Source organism: Euleptes europaea, chromosome 2 (assembly GCF_029931775.1).
Source record: "Euleptes europaea isolate rEulEur1 chromosome 2, rEulEur1.hap1, whole genome shotgun sequence".
NCBI lineage: Eukaryota > Metazoa > Chordata > Lepidosauria > Squamata > Sphaerodactylidae > Euleptes > Euleptes europaea.
Window position 1 is genome coordinate 118502800 of NC_079313.1, and position 15091 is coordinate 118517890.

A 15091-nucleotide genomic window follows, 5' to 3' on the forward strand; every position below is an offset into this window, starting at 1 on the left:
GTATCTTGCCAGGCATAGATGCTGCCCTCCTCTGTACCTCTGCAAGCTGGCAATCCTCCACAGTTGATAAAAAAGCTCTGTTAAAGGTCTGGGGGTGGGGGGCTGGAGGTTGAAGCTCAGTGCCACCATTTTGAAAATGACACTAAGCTGCACCACCCCCCTCCACAGATCGGCAGCCGAGTGAGCTTTCACATGGAGTCTCTCCCCGCAGCCACCGTGCTGTTTCCTCTTTGTGTGTGCGTGCTGTCAATTCGTAGCCGACTTACGGTAAGGCAAGAAAAGTTCGGAGGTGGTTTGCTATTGCCCGCTTCTGTGTCGTGACCCTGGTATTCCTTGGTGGTCTCCCATCCGCGTACTAACCAGGGCTGACCCTGCTTAGTTTCCGAGATCTGATGACCTCAGGCTAGCCCGGGCTATCCAGGTCTGGGTGTTTCCTCTTTAAGTTGGAAATTTTCTTTGCTCCAGCTTAAAGGCAGCCTCAGGAGGCAGAAAGTTTTGCGGAAGCAATCTAGGGCTGCCAACCTCCAGGTGATGCTTGGAGATCTCTTGGAATTACAGTTGAGCTCTAGACTGTAGAGATCAATTTCCCCTGGAGAAATGGCTGCTTTGGAAGGTGGACTCTACTCTGGAGAAGTGGGTTTGATTCCCCACTCCTCCCCATGAAGCCTGCTGGCTGACCTTGGGCTAGTCACACTCTCTAAGCCTCACCTACCTCACAGGTCATCTGTTGTGGGGAGGGGAAGGGAAGGTGATTGTAAGCTGGTTTGATTCTCCCTTAAGTGGTAGAGAAAGTTGGCATATAAAAACCAACTCTTCTTGTTGTTATACGACACTGAGGTTCACACCCTCCCCAAACCCTGGCCTCTCCAGGCTTTATCCCAAATCACTAGGAATTTCCAGTCCAGAGATGGCAACCCTAATGGTTCAGAAGAGCAGGGTATGGTGTTTTCCTCCTGGGGAAAATCCCTGCGTCCTTCACCTGCCCGTTTCTAAACATTAAGCCTCTGTTAAAGGGACGAGGCGTTTTTCTCTAGGCCTGCTGGAATCTCTCTCCCATAGAAGGCCTCCGTGTCTAAACGGCAACAGATTTCAGCACAACTTTGTGCGCAGATGAGTCTGTCTGAGAGAAAAGGCTGCCAGACTTGAGTTTTATCCCTTGGAGGTTCAGGTTCGAGCAATAATTCCCGCTCGAGCCCCCCCTCCCCAACGTTTGGAAAAAGAGAGAACGCTCGGCGACACGCAGACGTGCACCAGAGTCTTCCGAAACCTGGCCAAGTGTGCGGCACGGCACTGGCTCCAGGGGCGAGCGCGGCAGACGATCTCCTATTAAGGTCTGTCAGACCAGATGGCCGGTTCTGCTGACTGATTCTGGAGGAAATCGGGAGACGCTTGTGTGCCTTGCCCCAAAGCAAACAGGAGTTGTCAGCTCAGGAGTTTTACTCCCCTGCCTGATATTCAAGTGGGTTCATTTTATCGCGGCTCATTGACCAAGGGTAATTATTATGGCCCCGCAGCTGCAGAAGGGTCCGCGGTGTCAGGCTCGGAGCTGCTCAGGGAGCCCAAAGTACAGACGGTGACGGCAGGGGGGGGGGGAAACGAACCTGTGCGTCGCCCGTGTTTTCGTTTGCCCAACAAAGCAAGGATTTTACACAACAGTTTTGATACGCTGGCGGGGTGGCAAAGGCAGCTGCCGTGCAAAATCTAACTGCGGCGATTTGGAAAATTGTATCAGAATTGCCCTGAAAGTAGTGCTAAGTGGTGAGGTGTGTTTTTGACAGAGGCCAGGCTGTTCGCAAAGCTGGTCAGCATGCCAAAAAAGCCATCTTGCAATAAAACGGGCATGAGAATCGGCCAGGGTGAACAGCTGCAAAGGAAGGCAGGTCTGTACCTTTTAGAGCCACGCTGGCGAAGGCATTGCAGCAGGCAGAGTTTGTTTCAGCCTGTCAACATATCTTCTTCTACACGGCCAGTCGTCCCAGAATCAGTACTTAACAGGTGCCCCAATAAACACTTTATGGCTAAACAGCTGATTCCATGTCTTTCCTAGAAAATGATAATTGATATCGCCACGGGTCTCTTGTGCGTGCACTAAGGTCTGCATGTGCAAAGGCTATGTCATCCTCATGAATGTCAGAAATGTCCCCCTTGTCCCAGGGGAGAGGCTCCTATCAGTGGTGGAACTGGTGTAAGCTGGGAATCACTCTGCTTACACAGAACTTTGCATGTGAAAACAAGGATGCCATGGGCCATCACTGAAAAACGTGGCAAAGTTTATCTGAATATATATCCTTACTTTTCCAGATTAGGGTTGCCAGCCCTGCACTGACAAATGGAGTGGTGCTTGGGGAGGGTGGAGTTTCAGGGGATGTGATTTCTCTTGTGATGCTCTAGGAATTTCCCCAATCTCTATGGTAATGACCATAGAAACTGGGGAGATTCCTAGAGTGCCACAGAGGATGTGGCGTCACTTCTGGATGGAGGTTTGGAGAATGTGACATCACTTCCAATTGATGTTCTAGGAATCCCTGCAGTCTATATGGTCTTCACCACAGAGACTGGAGAAATTCCTGAAGTGTCCCCTTCGGTGCTATTTCCCCATCCCCTTTTCTCCTGCTCTCCAAATCATCGAGGGTAAGGGATTGGGGCCAAGGGCAAGGGTTTGGCACCCATAGGTGGGCAAATGACAAGCCTATTCCAAGTGCCATCTTGCGGTGTGTGTGTGTGTGTGTGTGTGTGTGGCTCAGTGGTAGAGCATCTGCTTGGCATGCAGAAGGTCCCAGGTTCAATCCCCGGCATCTCCAGTTAAAGGGACTAGGTGAGTAGGTGATGAGAAAGACCTCTGCCTGAGACCCTGGAGAGCTGCTGCTGGTCTGAGTAGAGAATACTGACGTTGATGGACCAAAGGTCTGATTCAGTATAAGGCAGCTTCATGTGTTCAAGAGCAGGAGGAAGTAGGGCTGGCCGTAGGTGATGTGAAAGACATCTGCCTGAGACCCTGGAGAGCCTCTGCCAGTCTGAGTAGACTGTACTGATGTTGATGGACCGAGGGTCTGATTCAGTATAAGGCAGCTTCATATGTTCATGTGCTTGTATACACACAGCACAGAACTCTGTGTACAACATGATGCTTAAATGTACCTAGCATCGCTGATTAGGCTGTGCCTGTGACTTTAACAGAGGGCTGTTATGCAGAAATCCAAAAACAAAGCTTTGCATGGTAGGGAGCTAAAACTGTTAACTGGTGGAGATCAAACTACTCTTACAGAGACCTCTACAAAGCCCTAATTGAGTGTCCTGATAATAGCAACTTCCAATAAAAAAGCCCATGTTCCCAACATTTTTGGAGATAGGATTTAAGCCACTTTTGGTCCCCATTGGGGAGAAGGATGGGGTATAAATTAAGCAAATAAATACAGGGAAGAGGGTGCCAAGATGGGTGGTATGATTTAAAGCACACCAACCAGTATACTAATGTGCTTGGACTGCATTGTGACAGGAAAGACCATACTGAAACAGGCTTCAGAAAGAATGTAGTCAGGACAATGAAACTATGGAAGGAGGACTAATGGAGGGCAGTGTCTTGTGGAAGCTCCAAGGAAGGCAGCTGCAGTTAGTGACTCAAACTGGGTCAAAACCTCCATGTGGAATCAAAGTACATCTCATCCCTTGGGTTTTTTTCCCCCCTTGATCTTGCCCACTCATGATATGATAGACATAAAGGATCTGCTAACAAGGAATTGTCTGATCAGAGAAGCTATGTGAAATGAAGGGGCTTCATGCATTACTTCAAAGTGTATATGGCAGAGCGGGGTCATATGCCCTCTCTAGGTTCCATGTTCTGAATACATTGGTCATTTATGCATGGCAGTTTTACCTGAGGTTTGTTGCTCGCAGGACCCCTTTCCTTGTGTCGTCTTCATTTTAGATTTTAAACTTGCTTGCAAGGATTCAATATATTCAATCAGCACTGCTACCCCAAGCTGGAAACTAGCTAGGGTTGCCAACCTCCAGGTACTAGCTGGAGATCTCCTGCTATTACAACTGATCTCCAACCAACAGAGATCAGTTCCCCTGGAGAACATGGCCGCTTTGGCAACTGGACTCTATGGCATTGAAGTCCCTTCCCTCTCCAAACCCCACCCTCCTCAGGCTCCGCTCCCAAAATTTCCAGGTATTTCCCAACCCAGAACTGGCAACCCTAAGGCTAGCAGGTGTCTTCTTTTGGTCAGGAGTATATGATTACTTGCTTATTGCTAGCTTATATGATTACTTGCTTATTTCTAGCTAGCAACCTGGACACTGGATGACCCTTGAAATCTCCCATTAAAACGGCAAGCAAGGCAGCAGCTGCTCCGCCAACCCACCCATTCCCTCTTGTGTCCCGGTTACGAGATAGAAAACCTATTGCTTGCTCACTTGATCCAAGGAAGGTTGCCAGCTGATCGGAGAACAAAAACTAATTGGCCTGCTCTTGTGCCTTTCAAAGCAGATTGGTATGTAGACATCACGAGTCTGGAGATAAAAGAGTGCCTCGTGCTAATGGCTGCATTGGGCGCAGCAATTAAAAGCCCAGAGGCAGCGGCAGGTTGACAGCCTTAGAGCCAAGCTTCATTGGCCATGTGTTTGTATTTAAAGATGCAGGAATGATCCGTGTATCAGCTGGAATGGAAATTTGGCCTGTATTGGGGGAGGTGGGAGGGGACGGAGTGTTGGTTGAGAAAGCGCATTTCTTTCCCAGCTTCAAGCGCAGTCCTCGAGCCACTGACAAATGGGCTGTCCTCCCCTTTCCTTGATATGATGTCATTAACGGAGGAGATTGAAACCTTTCCATAGTCTTGGGCCCTGAAGGGACTTGCATTAGCAGCTACATTAGTTCAACAGAAGGTGAAGCACGGCAAACAGAAGACTCACACTTAATTGAACCAGTGTTTAATAGGAGTTTTGCACGAGCAAATTTATTTGGGGGGGGAGGGAAAGTACAATTTCTGCACAACGACGGAGTTCTTAAGCAGAGGAATAGAAGGGTTTGGTGTTGTCATGTGGCAGGGGTGGTGGCTGTGCAGACCACAGCTGTAGCCCTTGGTAGTTCGTTGGCAGCCACTGGGTGGTCTGGAGTGAGGTCTTCAGGTTTTGGGGTGGGATTTCCAGATTTTTAAGGGTATAGAAAATACTCGCAAACAGTTGGCATGTGTTCTCGTTTGCTACCCTGATCTAAGAGGTTGTCTTTGCATAGCACCGATAAGATTGGAAGCCCAGAATGTCATGTCTAACCTGGCCTCCTGTAGGCAGGAATCTCGTAGAGGTGGAGAGTGGTTAGATGTCTAAGGCCCAAGTTGTGCAAAGATTTGAGTGCCCGCATGAAAACGTTCACAGGGACCCAGCAAAGGAAAATTAGGGTCCTGAACTCAACCATAATATGAGGTCCCCCGTCTTTCTTCTCCCTACCCAGCCACTCTTTTCCTCGTGTGATGAGGAAACAGCCACCCTGGGCAGTACAGTGGAGAGATTTCAAAGAACCTAGTGCAGGGAGAAAGTTCGGCATATGTCGCAGATGGGGTCACCAGACTGCAACCCAGAGACTGACTAAATCTCTCTTGATTTTCCAACAAATTGGAAATGTGCTTTAAAAAAAACCCTGTTTCCATTTCCCCCAAGTCCTTTGCTCTGCTGTCCTCTTTGACCTGCTCCATAGCACTCCAGGAATCTGACTTGGCCATAACAAGCAGGGCAAAAAGGTAAAGGTAGTCCCCTGTGCAAGCACCAGGTTATTACTGACCCATGGGGTGACGTCACATCCCAATGTTTCCTAGGCAGGCTGAGTTTACAGGGTGGTTTGCCATTGCCTTCTCCAATCATCTACACTTTACCCCCAGCAAGCTGGGTACTCATTTTATCGACCTCGGAAGGATGGAAGGCTGAGTCAACCTTGAACCTTGAGCAGGGGAAGGAAACGGCAGAAAGAACCAGGAGAAAAAGGGGGTGGAAAATAGCACAGCTGTTTTAGTCTCTCAATCCAGAAATAGATTGAAAGCCGCAAGGAAGATTTCTGGGTTGCAGCCTGCCAACCCATTCCATACTGAGTAGGGTTTGCTGCCTTTATAGATGACCCTGTTTCAGCCTGGCACACAGATATAGGAGGTAAAGCTATTTCCTCCACTGGTCTTTTTCGCCAGGGAAAACTGCTTTGTCAGGCTGCTTTCAAAGCCAACGGGAAGCGCAGCCTTTCTAGAAAGAGAGGTGCCATTAGTACAGAGGCACTGACTGGTGGTTGTTGCCACTGCGATGGGCTTCCTCTACACCAGGGCTCTGTTTGATAGCATAGTAAGGCTAATGGTTAATGCAGCCTCGCCTGCTACTCTGCGGACCCCAATAAGACACATTATGGTGGTTAAGTTGGCAATGTGCATGTCACTTTGCAAAATCTGGGCTCGGTTAACCATTTGCATGTGCTCCTGCTTTGGTCTGGGTGCATTCATTTGCATTGTAGTCCTGGAAATCTGGGACGACTTGGAAGTCCCAACCCGTTCTTGTTCACCATCCCACTCGCATCTCAGACAGTTAAGCTCGGTAATAGCAGCTTTGCTGAGACCACCAGTGGGCCAAGGCATCTGCCACGTTTCACACGACTCATGCTTTGCCATGCTAGCTAGAGCTACTACCAGTATTTTCTTGGCTTTAGGATATCGCGTATACATATAGAAAGCTCCTTCCATCACGGTGGATCCCAAAGTGCTTTACAAGCCTCCGAGCGACCGGCTGTTAAGAAAAGCCACCGCGATCGCTTGGCAAATGCTGCGGAAGCAAAGTCGCTCCTGCAGCGACTGTCCGACAACCCACAACGATGCTACATGCTAGTTTTTAAGGACAGCAAGCAAGGGAGAAGAACACTTTACCCAATGGAGACTGCATAAGGGGTTTCGGGTACAAAGCATCTAAATGGCAGCTTGGAATTCGATGAAGACGCCAGCACAAATACACAAAAGTGTCTGCGTTATTGGTCTTTCTCTTTTCAGTTTGAATGACACTAAAGCTCTTGAGAGATACTACGTGAAGAACAGCTCAGAAGGGAGAGATACCAAGCAACTATAGCTAGGCAGCTTTTCTGCTCTCTGATTCCATTTCCTTCTGGACAAACTGGAGATCTGCTTCATAGGCCACATTTGGGGGAGGGCAAGTCTATCTGTGTCTTCATTTGAACTGGGGGGAAACTGGTCAGGTTGCCAATTGGCCCAGTAAAATGGCCTGCCCTGCCCTGGTGTCTTCAACAGCACCTTCACCTGTAGAAGTCAGCAGATGAAACTTTCTAAGGAACGGGAGATGAGCATTATCATCTGATGACAGGGGTGGACTGGGATTTTGGAGCAAGAAGAAGAGGAGCTGGTTTTTATATGCCAACTTTCTCTACCACTTATGAAAGAGTCAAACCGGTTTACAATCACCTTCCCTTCCCCTCCCCACAACAGACACCTTGTGAGGTTGGTGGGGCTGAGAGAGCTCTAAGAGAACTGTGACTAGCCCAAGGTCACCCAGCTGGCTTCATGTGGAGGGGTTGGGAAACCAACCTGGTTCACCAGATTAGCCTCTGCCGCTCATGTGGAGGAGTGGGGAATCGAACCCGGTTCTCCAGATCAGAGGCCACCGCTCCAAACCACTGCTCTTAACCACTACACCACACTGGCTCTCTGGGTGACCCAAGTGGCCCCACAGGATCCACTCAGCTTCGCCCTAGAATGGTGGCTACCAATGTATGCAAGTCTATACTCCCATTATCACTGCTGTGGTCTGTGTCCAAGCTGAAAGGACCCTGCAGGGACACTGAGCTAGGTTTGCTCCTGGCTGCCAGCAGCCTTCCCAGTAAGTTAAAGGGCCAGTCCACCCGTGTCTGCCAATATCTGTTCTACAAGGTGCAGTTAAAGATACACAAGCAGTGCCCAATTGGAAACCTGGCAAGCCCAGCCACTCACCTTATTTTAACCAAACATGCAGATGCCCCCCCTCCGCCCCCAGCTAATTTGGATTGCAACTTCACACACCAATCCCGTCTGCACTCAACAATGCGGTCCCTCACCAAAACCCCATGGCCGAGCCTGAGGTTGCAGCCAACTTCACAGTTGCCTCTTTAGGGGCTGCAATCCATGGACCGGTCCGAGTTGATCTTAAGTATCCAACCCTCTGCGGTGACCAGCCAGGGGTAATTTACAACCCCACATGCAGAAAACCAAAGTTTGTAGTGCAGCGCAGGCAGGCGGAGAGAGAAGGACTCTCAGTTGCCCACATGGCATTAAGCAGAGCTGCATCCTCCTCAAGTTGTCAGCGGCATGAAAGCTCACTCCAGTTCATTTCCAGGGTCCGAAGCCCGGACCCTGAAACTTTCCTTCCTAGTCAAGAGCATCTAGTTGATGCCTCAGTAGAGGACATCATTCTGGTTTTTCTTTTTCTTTTGCATACACCAGCTGTGTGTTTGCATACTACCTTTGCAAAGAGGGTGCAGTGGGCAAGTTAGCCTAGCTAAGAACGGAAACAGCTAGCAAAACGCTCAAGTAACATATTGCACGAGGCTGGCCCTCAGTCAGCCCTCCTTTGAAACGTGGGTAGCATTGAGGAACAGGAACCGTCGGTGTGGTGTTGATCGAAACTATGCCCCTCCACTACAAAAAGGCAAGAAAGAAGGTTCCTGTCTGCGTCTTCATAGGTGTACCCATGTTGCTTTGTCTGATAGACGCATGCCCAACAGCAAAAGCCATTGGGGGTTTGTGTGTGTGTGTGCGTGTGAGCATGTGTGTTTCCCTTGTATCCCTTCATCTTGTCTTCCTTGGATGTAGCAATTCCTCTGACATTATCTCCCCTGCGTAAAGAAAGGCTTCACTGAAGCAGAGGAGATTACTTGCCAGCAACGACGTGCTTACAGATTTCTTGCTCTGTGCCCCAATTAAACAAGAGGAAAGCATTTCAGGTCTTGTCTGGGTTTTCTTTTGTGTTTTTTTCCTGGCCTGACTCCCACAGAGTAGTTTGGTGTGGTGTTTTTTTCCCCAAACTCTTCTTAGTCTTACTCATCACTGAATAAACACAATGAATGTTATCAAGTGGAAGCAAAGGTAGGTCTTTTTGAGGGCTCAGAGCTCAATGGTAGAGCACATGCTTTGCATGCAGAAGTTCCCAGGTTCGATTCTGGGCATTTCCAGGGTGAAGAAGAATCTCAGGGCTGGGAAAGATCTTTTCCTGAGACCTTGTACAGCTGCTGCCCGGTGAAGAGGACAGTATTGGGCTGGTTGGACCAATGGTCTGACTCGATAGAAGGCAGCTTCTTAGGTACACCATGACATCCCAAGTCGGTAGGCTGCCTGGCTTCTCTTTGGGCCTTGTCTGCCCACGGATTGGCACAAATCCTTGTGCAAGTCGTCATCTCTGCTGCCCCAGTTTTTCTAGCAGTAAAAGGGGGACACAAGTGATGTCCCCCCTCAACGTGTCCATAGTAGAGGGCAAAGCAATCTTAAAAGTACCCTCCAAAATTCTCTTGGGTGGGCTGGAAGAAGATAACAGTATTGGTCCCCCCCCCCCACCTCTACAGGAATTCGCATAGAGAATAGCAATGCCCACAACTGGAGAGAAGGCATCCAGAAGGAGATGAGAATCAGATTACAGGATACAGGGAGAGACAAGTCATTTATCCTGCGTTGTGGAAAGAATATAGAGCACGGCAGCGGCGGAGCAGACGGTGGCTGATCTTCTTTTCTTCTGATGGCTCACTAGAGAGCAAATAGTTCAGCCGTTCCTTCATCAAGTGTTTTAATGTGTTCCTTCCACACTCTTCTCCAGGGCTCTTGGGCGAGCTGCACATTCTGGGGTTGGAGCTGCGTGACTCCTAATGATACTGAACGACTGACAGAGTGTACAATGGCAATGAGCATCTCATTAAGCATTATGGGGGTGGAGCGGGGGGGAGGCAAGCATTGTCTAAGTTCCACTGGCTCTGGATTGCCATTTCCACCCTCCAGCTTAGCTCCCAGATTGTTTGGCAGTGATAACTGAGCAAGTGGTCGGATCGCTCTGCAGTTTCAGTGGGCCCACCTTGCCCAGACGGGTGAGATAATAGCTCCCCTCCCTTTGCAGGCAAGGATGTCGGAACAAGGTGACGGATGGCTGGCTGGGAAAGCAACTTTGAGAGGATCCCAAGAATGAAATAAGAAGTGCAAAATCTGGGGAGGGGACTTGTTGTGACCGTGATTATGTTGGTGGGGGGGGTGGGGGCACGACAAAAGTACATTAATAACAAAGTTATCCCAGAAGCACTAGGAGCTGCTCTCGAACACCTCAGGGACCGTGCTCAACCTGGAGCTAAACAAATCCAGTGGTTATTCTGACACTGGTGCTCTCCCGTGCCAGAGTCCTCCTTCACCAGGGTACTATTGGATCTGGGGCTATTAGATAATGAACCAATGCTCTGTGCTTTAGCGCTGGCCTTTAAAAGAGGAAAAAGAAGAAGAGTTGGGTTTTTTTTATGCCAACTTTCTCTACCACTTAAGGCAGAATCAAACCAGCTTACAATCACCTTCCCCTCCCCACAACAGACACCTTGTGAGGTCGCTGGGGCTGAGAGAGCTGTGAATAGCCCAAGGTCACCCAGCTGGCTTCGTGTGTAGGAGCGGGGAAACAAATCCAGTTCACCAGATTAGCCTCCATGGCTCCAAACCACCACTCTTAACCACTACACCACAAGGACTTTAAAAGTCCAACTGTGTATCATTTTTGAAGGTGACTGTCTATTTCAAAATCCAGAAGTACCCAGGAACCAAAGTACTGGTCTGTGTATTCTCAGCAGTCCACGTCTCAGGAGGACCACACAGTCTGTACAGCTGGCTTCTAATGATCAAAGACAGGAAAATGGTGCTATCATCTTTCACACCCAAACCAGATGTTTTTCATGATGCCGGGCTGCTGCCAAATGCGGCAGTCCCATGGAATCATCTCACTGTGTGTTTCTTCGCTCCCAGAAGCGCCAGCCAATGAGGTGGAGTGGGAAAACAAACGTTGCAACGACATCACAAGTTTTCGATTACTAGATGTTACACGTTCCATTTAGATAGCCGTGTAACTCTGTTATGAGGCTGTCTTTAAGGTGTCACGGTATTCCTTTTTTGAATATATTGCGAGGGGAAAAGAGGAAAAGAGACAGTACTGCTTTTGCCAAAGCCCTAGTTCCACTTCCAACCTAAATAAGTTTGTAATAATCTGGAGCTTTTAGTTGTAATAATAATAATTATTATTATAATGTGCTGTCAAGTCACAACTGACTCACAATGGCCTTTTGTGCAGGGATGTTTCCCTGTGGTCACACCCCTGCTGACTGCTTTGGGGCTTCCTTTGATAATGCATGCCTTTTCCGTCTGTCAGAGGTCGCCTCGCTCTCCCCACATGTTTTGCCCGCATTTTCCAGATTCTGGCTAAAACAGCATCTGGAAAATGCCGGCAAAACATGCTGGGAGAGCGAGGTGACCTCTGACAGATGGAAAAGGCATGCATAATTTTAAAAAGGCCTGAAGCAGTCTGCGGGGGTGACTGTAGGGAAAAGCCCCTGCATAAAAGCCCAATGACTCCAGGACCATGAGATTTTTAAGGCAAGAAATGAGCAGAGGTGGTTTGCTGTTGCCTGCCTCTGCATAGCAATGCTGGTCTTCCTCGGTGGTCTCCCATCCAAGTACTAACCTTGGCCAACTCTGCTTAGTTTCCAAGCTTTTGATCAGATTGGGCTAGTCTTGGGTATTAGAAAAACATTAAAAACAAACAAGACCTTCCAAAATGGCTAGGAACAGTGAAATTTTGAGGAACTGTCATAATTTAAAGGGCTTCAGGTTGATTTGTGTTATGAATGATTGGAGAGAGCAGAATTGCAACTTGTACTGAAAAGTCTGCAAGATGTTTTTCACATTGAGAGAAATTCTATTAGGACCTGTGGTAGGGTTGGAGGACACGTGATGCAGCAAAATGGGTCTGCATTTCGTTAGTTTCTGGATAAGGAACATCCTGGTAATCCTGGAGTCCCATGTATGCTGTCTAGGGCTGTGCATTCGGTAAAAACCATACCGAAAAAATACCGAGAAAATGCCATTTTGGTAAATTTCTGGTTCAGGTTTACCGAGTTCGTAAAATCCGGGAGGTTGGTAAAGCCGAATTTGCCATTCCCAAAAAAGCTGGATAAAAATCTGGCTTTTGGGGGAATGGCTTTCTGCGGTTCCTGGGGGGGGGGGATTTTTGCAGGTAGAGGTCCCAAATTTTCAGGGTAGCTAGAAGGGATTGCCTTTGCAAGAACCCCCATGTTCGGTAAAGATTGGGTTAGGAGGTACGGAGTTATGGGGTCTGGAAGGGGTCACCCCATCCTCCATTGAAAAGCATTGGCAAAGTGGCTGCAGTCAGATTCTTTAGTGCGATCTTCGCTATGTATCTCAATGGAGGAGCCGTGCTTTAAACGGTGGGAAAGTTCGCCCCGCTCCTCCATAGAGATACAATATATCCAGATACAATGTATCTCTATGGAGGAGTGGAGTGAACTTTCCCGATCTCATCAAATCTTAGAAGCTAAACAGGTTCAGCCCAGGTTCGTACTTGGATGAGAGACCACTAAGGACGTTCAGGGGCGCTATGCAGAGGCAGGCAATGGCAAACCACCTCTGAAATCTCTTGAATTGAAAATCCTACAAGGTCGCCGAAAGTGGGTTGTGACTGGGTGGTGCTTTCTATCATCACATATTAAGGGATATGATTTCTAAATTTTTGTATATGAAAGCCTTCTAGTGGTCTTGCCATTTTAATCACTGTGACAGCATTTTGTAGCCAATCGTTTTAAGAATTCTGTGCACAGTCTCTCTCTGTAGGAGAATTTGGCCAAGCTCGGTGACTCATTTTACAAACTGGGGCGCTGAGATACAGGGAGATCAGCGTTCTTTACCCACAATCACATGCTAAATGAAGACAATGCCAGGAAAATGATTCCTAGGCAGAGTTTCGTAGCCCCACAATCACTGTGCAGGTGAAGACTGTTAACCTTGGGGTTTTTAGTTATGTCTCTCTAGCATTTTCAGCTCAGTCACGTCTTCTCACTCCTTGTACACTGTGCCTTTCGTTTCAGCCATAATGTGTGTGCTCCATTCATTTAGGTAGCCTGCAGTTTTCTTGCTATTGTTCCATATGCTGTTCCAATTTTTCTGGAGGGCACTGAATTCAATTTCTTTTCTGGTTTCCCCCATTTGGATCACATAATTCCAATCGCTGACTGAATGGCTAAGTGCATGCCACACGCCTCCATTTCTCTTCCAATTTATTGCAGAAAGTGAACATTCTTTCCCATGCTATCTTCCCTGTAGCCTGAAACCTGCATTTTATCTCCTCTTATGTGTATAATCTTTAAGGATCGCTGTATGTATTGAAAGCTTTCTTCACAAAGAAGAACTGCTAGGCATTGTTCTGTTTATCATATCTTACGATACGTGTTTGTAAGTTGGACCACCCTGTACTTTTCGGATGGTAGAGTTTAAGAAACTGGACACTGCTGGGCATGAACCAGAAAGTTCAACAGCACTGTCAATTCAGGCAAAGTTGTAATAAAATTTGTCTGCTTGATGGTTCTAGCCAGTTTACAGTAGCTATTCCATGGTGACATGGTTCTTCTTTGAGAAGTTATTCATTAGAATGCTAGTGAAATTTCATTGGCGTTAGGGGTCCTTGTAATCCATATCTTCAATAACTTCCCTGTTGTCTTCCAGCACTGGCCCCTTTGTACTAGGGAATGTCCTGCCTTCTCTGAATGTGAAAATGATGACAAAATACTGAGTGAGCTAGTAGTAGAAGAACCAGACTTGTATAAATACACTACGACCAGAAAGGATGCTGTTTTCTTGAAGTCCAGGATCTTCTATGCCTTTGGGTGGCAATAAAATACATTCTGGTGTAGAGTGACCTTGGGCAGTCACTCCTCCCTCTAGAACTGGGGGTTGTTGCTTTCAGAAATACTGATGGATTGATGGATGTAGTAAATACTGAAGGCCATGAAACCTCCAAGTGCTCTAGACATTAAGGTGTTCTGCCTCCATGAGCCTATTGTGTGAGGTAGACTGGTGACATTATCCCCAGGTATAGATGGGGAACCTGTATGATTTCAAGCTCGTGACACAACTGTTGGAGACTGGTTGGTTTTAGCACCTTGGTTGGTTTTAGCACCGTGATTAGCACCATGATTTCTTTTAACTATTAAGAAAAAAGAAAAGAAAATGGGGGAAACCAACAAGTAATTCCAAGAATAATGGCTGCATCTGTACCTATCAGAGCTGGCACAGGAGGGAACTATCTTATATTGTGGTCAAGGACAATGGTGGCAGATGAGAAACAGCAGTGTCACAAGCTGCCGGCACCAATGCCACGGCTGCATGAACAATTGTACCCACTTGCTGTGCTGATGGCATGGGTTGGCCAAACGCCGGATGGGCAACTGATCCACCTTGCAGTGGCAGGTCAGTCGCACCCATCTGATGTGCGACGACGAGCAACAGTGCGCACTACTGCTCATGCAGTCTCACTGGAGTCAGAACGGAACCCTGTGAGCCATGGTCCCTCCCCTCCAATGGCAACCGCCACGGGTTGACTGCCAGCACAAAGAGCCAAGCAGTCTGCATAGGAGAGCAGTGCATCGGCGGTGAGGGACCAGTCTCTGCATTGGTGCCATGCAACTCGATCAGCCGCTGAGAGACTGTAACTGCGATGATTGCAAAAAAAAAAAGCTAATAATCCAGATTTGCTTTTACTCCAGTATTCTTTTTTCTTAAACAGGTGTAAATTTTGTGTGCAAAATTACAACTGTTTTAAAAAGAAAGAAAGAAAATCATCTGAGGGTGAAAACGCATGGTCGCTTTAGCCTCCTTTATTCCCTGTTTCAGCCAGGATTCAGCCAGGATCAAACGCAGTTCGGCAAAAAAGCATGTGTTTGATCTTGGCTGAATCCTGGCTGAAACAGGGAATAAAGGAGGCTAAAGAGACCTTGAGAAATGCTGGTGTCAGATTTGCAGTATCCTTGAACCTGCAAAGCACATTTGGGAACCACCAT